Consider the following 10910-nt stretch of genomic DNA (forward strand, 5'->3'; position numbering starts at 1 on the left):
GTTGCAGACTTCCTTTCACACTTGATTTTCTACATGGAAAACTACAGAACGTCATTGTTTTAAAATTTCTGTGATTTACCTTCTCTTCATGAAGAGTGTTCTGTGAATACCTACTTCAAGCCTTGATGTTGGTTCAATTTTTTTTACAAAGAATATAATAGTAGTGGAGATTTCGAAACATCGCAACCAAGATTACGCATTTTTGTAGTTTCACCGTTGATATATAAAATCGTGTTTGTAATAAACTGGTACGTGAAATAATGGGTGAGAAAAATTATCTCGTTATTTTACCGCAGAGGTTTCAAGAGTCAATATACCTTGGGAATGACTAAAATATAAACATGTGAGATACGGTTAGGCACCTAAGCATCATGATCAAAGGTATGATCTTCACTCTTCCCTGTCGTCTCGGCTTCGAGGATGGCAAGCGCTGCGGAATCCGTGAAGCTCCCACCACGGGTCAACCTGTTGCTCTGATCTTCTCGTCATATACTTGTCACCAGCTCCGTTTTCCACCTCTATAATATCCATCAAACACGAAACAGGCGCTTAGTGCTCTATTCAACTGATGCATCTTGTTGGCGCGAACAATTGCGCCCTCAGTGAACCATCAACTACACTCTCTCATAAATCTAAACGTGCTCTTAATATTTGTCGGTTCATTTTTCTTTGGATTACATTGACCTTAACTTTGGGTTGTATTTACCAAATATTTTTTGCATCGTTAAAAATTAGGCGCGAGCCGTTAGGAATTGAGCCGATTATTTTCCAAGTCACGTAAGCGGCAAAATTGCGAATGCGAGAAAAACAAGAAAAACCGTTTTATTCGTTTTGTTGCCAGTCCTCGAATTCCAAAAAAAATTATTTTCTTTCAGAAGGCTATTTAAAATTAGACAAGATTTATTGTATTAGAGAAAACAAAGGGAAAACAACCCCTCTACCACCAAAATGGAGATTGGCACTTATGTGATTAAAATAATCGGATCAATTGAGCTTAGATTGTATTGGAGAAAGACCAATGCGGTAACCACTCGCAAGTTGATACCTCCGAGTGACATTGGGAGAAACAAGAGTACTTTAACCCAGCAGGACACTTTCTTCATTACCAGATGCCTTATTATCTCAGAGTAGCCTACGTTTCCAGTCGATATAACCAAAAATTGTGTTGAGCAACTAAGTCATTTTGTTTGATCTGACCGAAATGAAACTCATATAGAAACGCAAAGTAAAGGTTCCTGGACTTTTGGTCTACTATTTGTGTGTCCACAGTAGACTAGGTCCATTTTTTAGTAAGTCCACTTTTTAAGGAGTCCACATAATGTATGTTCATGTAAAATTATGTCCAAAAAGATTACGTGTCCATAGATTTTATGTCCATTCAAAATATACAAACGGAAATTACAATCTTATTCCTGCAAATTGGTGACTGAGCTTGAAACCATAGACACGGATATCTTTAAGGGTGCAGAACAAACCTTACAGACCTTTTTACTGCAATTACCCTCACCTTTGATCAAATTTTCCGGGCATCCCAACTAACTTCCAGACCAACGGCCCTCTTGATGTTTAAGTTTTTAATGGATTTCCGAATCAGCCCGCTGAGAACGTCGGCTCTTCGTAGCCGACACTGAAAAAAAAGTATGGTAACATTTCATTTTGTCTACTTGATTTTTAACACAGTGATACTATTTGGTGGAAAAAACCAGGTTTATAGTAGTATTCACCAGAACTCTGGTGATTTCTACCATAATCTGGTAAATGCTACCACAGACTCTGGTGTTTATTACCACAGACTCTGGTGTCTATTACCATACTCGTATCACAGTGTCAGAGTATGATAAAATCTAGCATATTTTTTTTCAGTGGAGACGTAATACGTTATGGAGAAATTATAAAGGACGGAACGAGGATTGCGAAGATAATGCAGTGCAACAAAGATGCAAGACGTGCAAAAATCAGGAGCTGAAGAATGATCACGAGACCACAGACCATAGAGCATGAAAACAAGGTCTCGGAACATGACCTGACACCTGAGTGATCAATACTGGTCCAATCAGTGTCGGTATCTTGTCTCGCTCGCACACTAGGTGATAGCGACAGCTGAGCTGCCTCACTGCCGCGCCGCATTGAAGCCCTGAGCCAATGACGTCATCGTCCAGCTTAATTCAGACGTATAATCAATCAAACCATGGGAACCGACAAGGATCATATTGCTGCTCCTCCAGTCCTGATCTTTTGCCCAGCACACTCCCAGCTGTTCCGCCCGCCCTCAACACGGGCCACTGGGGGATACACCGTGTATTTCTGTATTTCCCATGTCTCCTGAAACGACTTCCCAGAAATATGCTGCGAGTTCCACATCTATTTGTTTTTCGGCGAAATTTAAAAATTTGGCAGGAAAAGGCCAGGAATTATGATCGTCGTAGAATACTGTGACTTTTTCTGAACTGTTTTCGTCGTTTCGCAGACGAAAGGACCCAAACCAAGGACTCCAGTATGAGGTTGAAACATGGACGTGTATAAAATTTATTTTTTTACAAGTATGTACCTGTGGCATCATTTTTCTGATTTTTGCATGATGAGATTAGGAGAAATATCAGTGAGATTTTCAGGTGGAAATGTCCATGTCGCTCCCAGAAAAAATGAAATTTTTGAGGGGAAATTTGGTAACATTGTCGTATAGTTGCGTCCTTTCGTAGGCAAAACAACGTTTTGTCGTTTTGTCAATTACAGATTTTTCAGGGATAACAAACGCTCTGCGCGAAAAAAATTTGTTTTTGCTACACCTTAGAATAGGCACCTCCAATTCTCTCCTCTTTTCTACGGTGAAATTCCCAAACCACGTATCTCGTTTGCAGTATTTCAAAATCTCCGCTTCCTTTTCAATTTTTGAAGGAGAACAAATCAACATTATTCCTTGAAGTTTTCACGGAAAATTCTTCGCACAGGAAAATCAAATCGCATAAGTTTTAAAGAATTAACGATGTATAGTTCCTCATTTATTAAAAAACAAGTATAATAGGAAGTCTGCAACGTCGGAAACCGAGATACATGGTTTGGGGGTTTCACCATCGACATGTCTCCGTTTACAAAACAAGGCACCGCGTCCATGTCCCGTGGAACCTTCGCTCAGAAACTTATGTATAATTATATTTTTGAGTTTAGGTTTGTAGAGGCACAAAGGCTGTGCAAACACAAAGTCACGTCCAGAAAAAGGTGAATCAGAGCATGTATAATTAATTGATTTCAAACTCTCCCAAGGGCGTTCACGCCGCTCCGGAAGGAATCTCTGGCTGGCGACGCACATTCGAATCTCGGGGAGAGTATGCCTCTGCCATTTTGTGGAGCAGCAAATCTGTTGAGCTAAGGAAAAACACCATATGAGCCTTTAGACGTTGCCAAATTCCCGTCGATAAAATATGTCTTTACGGAGATATTCCTGAATATATTTCTTCGAAATTTTCAAAGAATTTTCGTCGCGATTGGATCTAAATCACCCGAAAGTTTCGGTAGAAAATATTCATAACTCTCTTCAAAAATGAACATTTTATGAAAAGAAATTTGGCAACTATCGAATGCTCATACGGCGTTTCGTCTCAGTGTGGCATAGCAGTAGTTCGTCGTGCTATGGGGGAACGCCACAGGAACCTTTGGACGTGGCCAAATTTTCCCGGATAAAATATTATTTCAATAGGAAAAACATTAATAGTTTTCCGCAAAAATTTCGCAAATGGTAGATTAAATTGCGAAGAAAGTTCCCTGAAAAATCCAAGAGAAAAAGATCTCTAGTTTCATAGAAACTTTGAGTTCTACCAGGAGAAATTTGACAGCACCCATGTGCCCATACGGCGTTTTTCCACAGGACGGCAATACGTAAGGAAGAAGTTGCATCTCGGAATGTGGCAAATGCGGTGACACTACGCGCTGCTTCGAGGGAACTGGAGTGCAATGTTTTCGGGGTCAAAGGGGTGAGTTGGAAGTGACCTGGGCACCCAGCGCTGCCCAGAACTGCCTCGCGTCGCACAATGGATCGAGTCAACAGGAGAGTTCGCACTCAATTTGGAAACTTTAAACGCTTATAACTCCGTTTATACAAAACGTTGAGGTTCTGGTAGAGTCCCTTTATACCCAGAGTTAAGACAACTCACTTTTGGTTCGGCTGAAAGTGGCCTAAAAAAAAATCCAATTCTGATTGGTTCTCGCTCATGGAGGCCGAAACGAGTGCACCAAGATGGCGGTACCTCGAATGTGAACAAGAATAATGAAAATATCACCTAATTGTGGTTTATCAAGAGTAAATTGTCATTTCCACCGGTCCAAAATGAAAATAGATTAAGAAATTATTCACAAACCAATCTCATTTTCTTTTTAATTGATCAATTTGTTGATGTTGTTGTTTTTGTGTGACAGACATCGCAGGATTCCTGATCCTTATCCCTCAATATCGTTCGTTTGGGTGCACTCGTTTCGGCCTCCATGGCCAGACAAGGCCGGCTGCCAGTCAGCTGATAATCGAGTTGTCTCAACTCTGGGTATAAAGGGACTCTAGGTTCTGGAAGTGGCTCCATTGGTTTTGTCGTAAAATTGTCCACCATCAACACTCTTCACAATTTGAAATGTGACGAGATAAACATCAATATTTGCAGTTTTAGTCAAACATTTCATGTGCGACCCCTCTGATTGACTCGATCCACTGTGCGTCGCCTCAAACACAGGGGGGCACCGCGATGCGATGCGGCACAGCACGGCGCATAGTTTCACTGCTCTGGACATAGAGCTCCTCGATAGGACACAACGGTCCGTCTTTCTGGGAACATCTAATGAGCTACGCTAATATCGTCTTCGTGTTTCTTTTACCGCGTCACTGTTGCCAGCCGAATAGAAATGTTCCACAATACTTCCATCCGGGGCACGAGGATGGAAATGGGAGCTCGTGTGAGAAGACTACCGTATCGGCGCACCAGATGGAAGATGATAAAGATAAGTCCTGCGGGCTGATTATTGAGATTTATAAACAAAGCTTTAGACAAAAAGGACATAAGGAATATAGAGGGATCCTATTGGTTGAAATGGGTGGATCTTATAGACTAAGGGGGTAAATATCTGGGGGGAGGAAGAGACTAACTATCGGGTCTCTCGTAGGTTGCCGTTACTTAGTCTTTTACCTACGCCCTTTGTCCATTGCAATCACCCGCTTCCACTAATAGGATCCCTTTACATCCTTTTTGTCTTCTTTGTCTATTGATTTGTCTACATACATACATACGAGTCGCTGTTATAGCGCTCTTTGGCGCTTTGCGACACCTAATCGCCACAAAGCTCGGTCTTCCCACAGGTTATCAGGGAGTTGACACTCCCTCATCTCACTTAACACCCCCTGTCGCCAACCTCTCACTGGGCGTCCCCTACGCCTCCTCCCATCCATGATTTGTCTATCAATTTCAATAATCAGCCCACTGGGATCTCCTGATTTAATAGCATGTATCAATGTAATGCTGAAAATTAAAAAATTAATGTGTTATTAATGATTAAGATTGAAAAAAAACTCAGTTAAAACACAATGATGACAATTCAGCTCACAGCCAAGCTTCACTTCCATAATCTAAAATTAGTTATATTCTCTTACAGGCCTTGTCTCTACGAGGCGTTTCATGGAATTTGTCCTAAGTTCGAACCGTACGAATGAAACTTCTAAGCTTTTTCCCCCTAAGACAAAATAACAAGATTTCTTCTTATTCTCTCTATGAGTCGCTCCTAGCACTCCACGTCAACAAGAACTCTACTTGGTACTGCGGTTAGTATTGACTTACTCAATATTTTTCCCGACTTCGCAAGTGCGAGATTTTTTCATGCGGCAAATCCCACGTATCGCCCCGTGGAGACAAGGCATCCCCCCTTTTTTTAAAAAAAAAAAAAAAAAAAAAAAAAAAAAAAAAAAACTTTGTCAGCCAAAAAATATAATACAATATAAAAAAAATATAAAACTCAAACTTAAGCTTAAACTTGGCGCTATTCTTATCATAAGTTGTGCTTATTTTGTCTTACCCTGTTCCAAATCAAAAATTCATTTGTTAATACTAACGAGACGCGTGACTGTAAATGTGACGATGGTGATGGGAAAAGAGTCGTCTCTTGATTTTGCAACGCTGCGATAAGCTTGTACAATACTCTCATGCACCCGGACTCGATCCCTCGTGGCATCGCGGTCCATGCAAATTTCTTTAATTTTTCTCGAGCCTCCAAGTGTTACATTTTTCACATTTCGCTCCGTTCTTCCACTTTACTGCAGAAATCAGAACCGCTCAATGATTCTTACTTAGCGCGAATAAACCCAATGCATACTACTTATTAAAACCACGCTTATCCGTGGAGACTTTAACGATGGATAAGAAAGATCAACTAACTTCATGTATCCTCTAGGTCACTTGCCAGCCTGGATTTGGACTACATTTTGCAATGAGGAGCTTCTATTTCTCATTACAGATATCACAGATTTATTCTTCATTTTAGATATAACATAAGTGCTATAATATTCGAATAATAAATACTGCGACGCTAAGGGAAAACGCCGCATTTGAGCTTTCAGACACTGCCAAATTTTCTTTGATAAAACACAAACTTACGAGGCAACTCCTGAATATTTTCCCCCAAAATTTGGAGAAAATTGTATTCGAGATCTCATCTTGAATATCTGAAAATTTCCAAGAAAAAAACTCATAACTTATGCTTCACAAATAAATATTTTATCGGGATAATTCTGGCAATGTCTGGAAGTTAATACGGCGTTTTTCCTTGACACAGCAGAATAAAAGAGAGGTTCATGCTTCACGCCACGGGTTTCGTCTCTGCTCATCGATTTCTAAAGCAATTTAGACATTTTATTTTTTAACAAAATTAATCCTCAGTGATTCTTAGCTACACTAAACTATGCAATCTTTCTTAATTTCAAAGCACGTAGCTCGGAAAAAAAAAGCATGTAGGTACGGTTTTCATTATAAGTACATTCAAATACGAGGTCTCTCTCATTTAGCTCTCTCATCCCTATCTACCATCAGCCCCAGATGACCGTCATCTGCGATCGTGAAATGGGGGATCGTGAAAGCGGGAATGGCGATTTCAAAGCCATGTCAGTTCGCCTTCAAATTTTAGTGTGGGCAATACAAACTCCTTCATGGTCGAATAGTGGTATCATCATGAAATGGCACACTAAAGCAAAATACTTACAAAAGTAGCTTTTCACAGGGCAGGAAAAAGCGACAGTGACTACATGTTGGGTCGCCTTCAATGTTCAGTGTAGGCAAAACGAGCTCCCAGGTGATCGAATAGTGGTATCTCCGTAAATGTCTACCTTCACACACTCACACAGGCGCGGAGAAGTGACTGTAACGCTTTATTAGCTCGCCTGCAATTCTAATTCAAGGCAATGTGAACAAACGGGTGAACATGAGTGCTAAATAATATTGAACTTTTTTATGACATAATAAAAGTTTTTGAAATTTCTTGTGGGTCCCTTTCCAGTTTTTGGGGTCCCCAAACCTCCCCTCATGAAGTGCATGAATAAGTTTTGAACCAGTTAAAAAATATAATGAAGTTGTCACTGAATCTGAGGTCGCTACATCCATAAGAGACCCTTGGAGTTTGAGAGTCCACTTTCCGATTGGTCACGCAAAACCAGTCAATAAGCAAAGCATTGGTAAAATCCAAGATGAATTTCTCCACAAGTTCCCATTAATTTCACTGTGATTTCACATGATCCTAAATTAAAACACTAAAATGAACTTTAAGAAACTGGCCAAACATTCAAGGAAAAATGGATTTGGCAAAAGCAGCATCGCCCATTTTAATGAATGTGATTTTACATGATCAGAACAAGCACCTGGTCCACTTTTGGCCATGCGAGTACCAGAGTTTGACATTGGGTAGGGGCCGTTCAAGCATTGCGTAAGCCTTTTTGTCCGACTTTTTCCACCCCTCTCTCCCTCCTTGCAGGAAGGCACCCATGAGACGATCACTGGACTCCCTTTGAAATATGTAAGAATGGCCTACCCCCTGTCAACACTACTAGCAAAAGTTAAGTTCCGTATACATATTTCTGTGTGGACAAGGCCTTTCACTTAAAGAAATGAACAAAAAAGTATGAAAGAACAAACGTAAATGTGGTTTAATAATTTTAACTTCCACCGCCGCGCCGCGCTGACCGCAATGGGTTTGGCGCAATGCGTGAAGTATTCCTATAGTCTTGTAGGCGCTTTGCGTTTCACGTCGACCGCTGCTGACCGCACTATGTTAGACGCAATGCGTTAAGTATTCATGCAGTCGGTTGACGCAATGCGTGAAGTATTCATGCAGTCGGTTGACGCAATGCGTGAAGTATTCATGCAGTCGGTTGACGCAATGCGTGAAGTATTCATGCAGTCTTGTAGGCGCTAATATGTGTTACATGCCGACTGCCGCGCCGAGGGCTTCTCCTTCTCATCTCAAGTCCTCGTCTTCATTGCTCTCTATGCCGCACCGCTCCTGGCCAAATTGCGTGTTTGGTTTCTCCCTTAACTCGACTAATTAAAGGTACTGTCTCTTGTATCATCGAGAGACGACAAAACTAGAAATTACAATACTCTCAGGAATTGAGAGATTTTATCATCTTTTCTCGCTTGTAGTTTTTTTTCTGAATCCGATTTTTTTATACGTTTATTTTAAAAAAAATTCAAAATTTGCCGCCCCTTAAATTTGCCGCCATGGGTCGCGGCCCATGTGGCCATCCCCTAAGTCCGGCCCTGTCCTTCCTTAGTCTTTCCTCCGTTCCTTCCTTCCTTCTTTCTTTCCCTTTTTTTCTTCTATTTTCGGGCAAGCGGGGAGGGCGTAGACCCCTTTCGCCCTCCCTTAGATCCGTCTAAGTCTGCTCCATACCCCTGATCAAAAAGGCCAAGCGCTACAACCACACGTATTACGGAAAACGACCAAGAGGTGCAAGAACTGATCCAACAGATAGCTACACGTACTGCTCATACGACGAATACAACTGAAAAGGGATATCATCCAGTCAGGGATGAAGTATGCAACGTGCAACGCTCTCTGTGACGCATTTACGGCGACCGAGTGATCCTGGACGTGGACGTGGATTGAACGTCGCGACGCCGACTGCGACCCTGCCTGCGTCGCGACGCAACGCAACGCGGCATCCCGCCTGAAGGATCTCCGGACGCGACGTCGACGGCCCATCGTCGAGAGTCCAACGTCATGAACTCGCATCATTTCGAATAAACAATTGGAGATCAATAGTCGGGATGGATTTCCGGTCACAGCTGATCGGATAACGGTCTCATACCGACCCCGCGACCGCCCATTGCGTCGCTGCCAGTTCACATCATTTCCTCCCTCTCGATATCAGCGATAAAAGGACTACGATAGCGATGTAAAGATCTGATTGGTGGTGGTTTATGAGGATGTGACAAGAACGGTCGTTTAATAGGCAGGCGGTAGGTTGAGCTATTCTCGCCTTAAACGCCAAACGTTATGGGGTCCTTATGGGAATTTTTATATCAAATGATTTGACTTTGCAATCATCATCATAAATTCACTTGAGGGATGCGTAAGTTGTACATCTCAGAGAATCGAACCTTCTTTACTCTCTGGTGCAACTGGATACTGAGTTCCAAATAGATCGTTTTGAGCTTACCTAGTCCTAAAATTGCACTGCCATGCAACAACACCTCATGAGTCTCAAGGCGTAGCCAACCAACTTGCAATGAAATTGGACTTTTTGGTGAAATTTGCGTGTATTTTCACCCCACTTTGTCATGGAATCTTATTTGCAACTTAATCTACAGTATCTGAAACAATCAAGGAAAAATATTCATAATTTGTTCCAAATATGAATGTAGAACTGTAAACTCCCATAAGAAAAACCATGGGAACCTCAAACTTGCCACCTATCTTCGTCCTAACCTGACCTTCGCCTCTGATGGAGAATGAGACTTACTGTTGGCGGTGCTTAGGATCAGCCAATCTATTTTTTTTTACCAATGATCTGTGTGATAAATCCGTGACACACTCACCTGCATCGTTTTGTCCCTCGGCGAATTTTAGAATTAAGGATAAAGGCTTCGTTCAAACGCGAACCGGTATGAACACATAGGTGCATAATGATGACGGTTAAAAAATATGCGCTTGATTCAACTACCTCGGCACATACAATTGTTTCGCCCTTAGGGATCGCCACGGTGAGCAAAAGTTCACTCACTGACAGGTTCAAATTCAACAGGTATCGAAAAATTCCTCTGTCACTCATCCTCTGAAGTGGCTCTATCTTGAGATATTGTACCGAAAGAATCTCGAGCTTCATCAGGCAGAGACGGATTTGATTCCGAGGGATTTTTTGAGAGAAGAGAGGAATCGATTATGAGTCTGAGCCAAATAAATCACAAAATGCCTCCATCTTATTTTCCAACACACCAACATTCTAAGTTATTTCTCCAAGTATCTTAGTTAATTTGACTTCTTTTTCGGATGCATTCGGACGAGTGAAATTGCCTAACCCTCTCTGAGATAATGAAATAATCTCTCTATAGATTAAGATGATAAAACCGCGAAATCTTAACTTGGTGCCCACACTCTCTAAGTAGGTGCCCCACTCTATTCCAATAAATATTAAATTACTGTGATTTCCTCTGAAATGGGACCCCAATTTCTCCGATCCTAGGGTACCCATATAGCGAGAGTACGGACATGTCGAAATATAAGGGTCCAAAAGGGCAGCCAACTTTCTTGCACAAAAAATGTCACTGTTAATCTTCAGATTCCAATATCAAACCAAGATGTCCAATAGTGCTCGTAAATTAGTGTTATTCTTCAAAAATGAGTACAATTTATGCAAAAACTAAGTCAAATAGTGCTTTACAAACGACGGATCG

The sequence above is a fragment of the Bemisia tabaci genome, chromosome 2 (genome assembly GCF_918797505.1).
Source record: "Bemisia tabaci chromosome 2, PGI_BMITA_v3".
NCBI lineage: Eukaryota > Metazoa > Arthropoda > Insecta > Hemiptera > Aleyrodidae > Bemisia > Bemisia tabaci.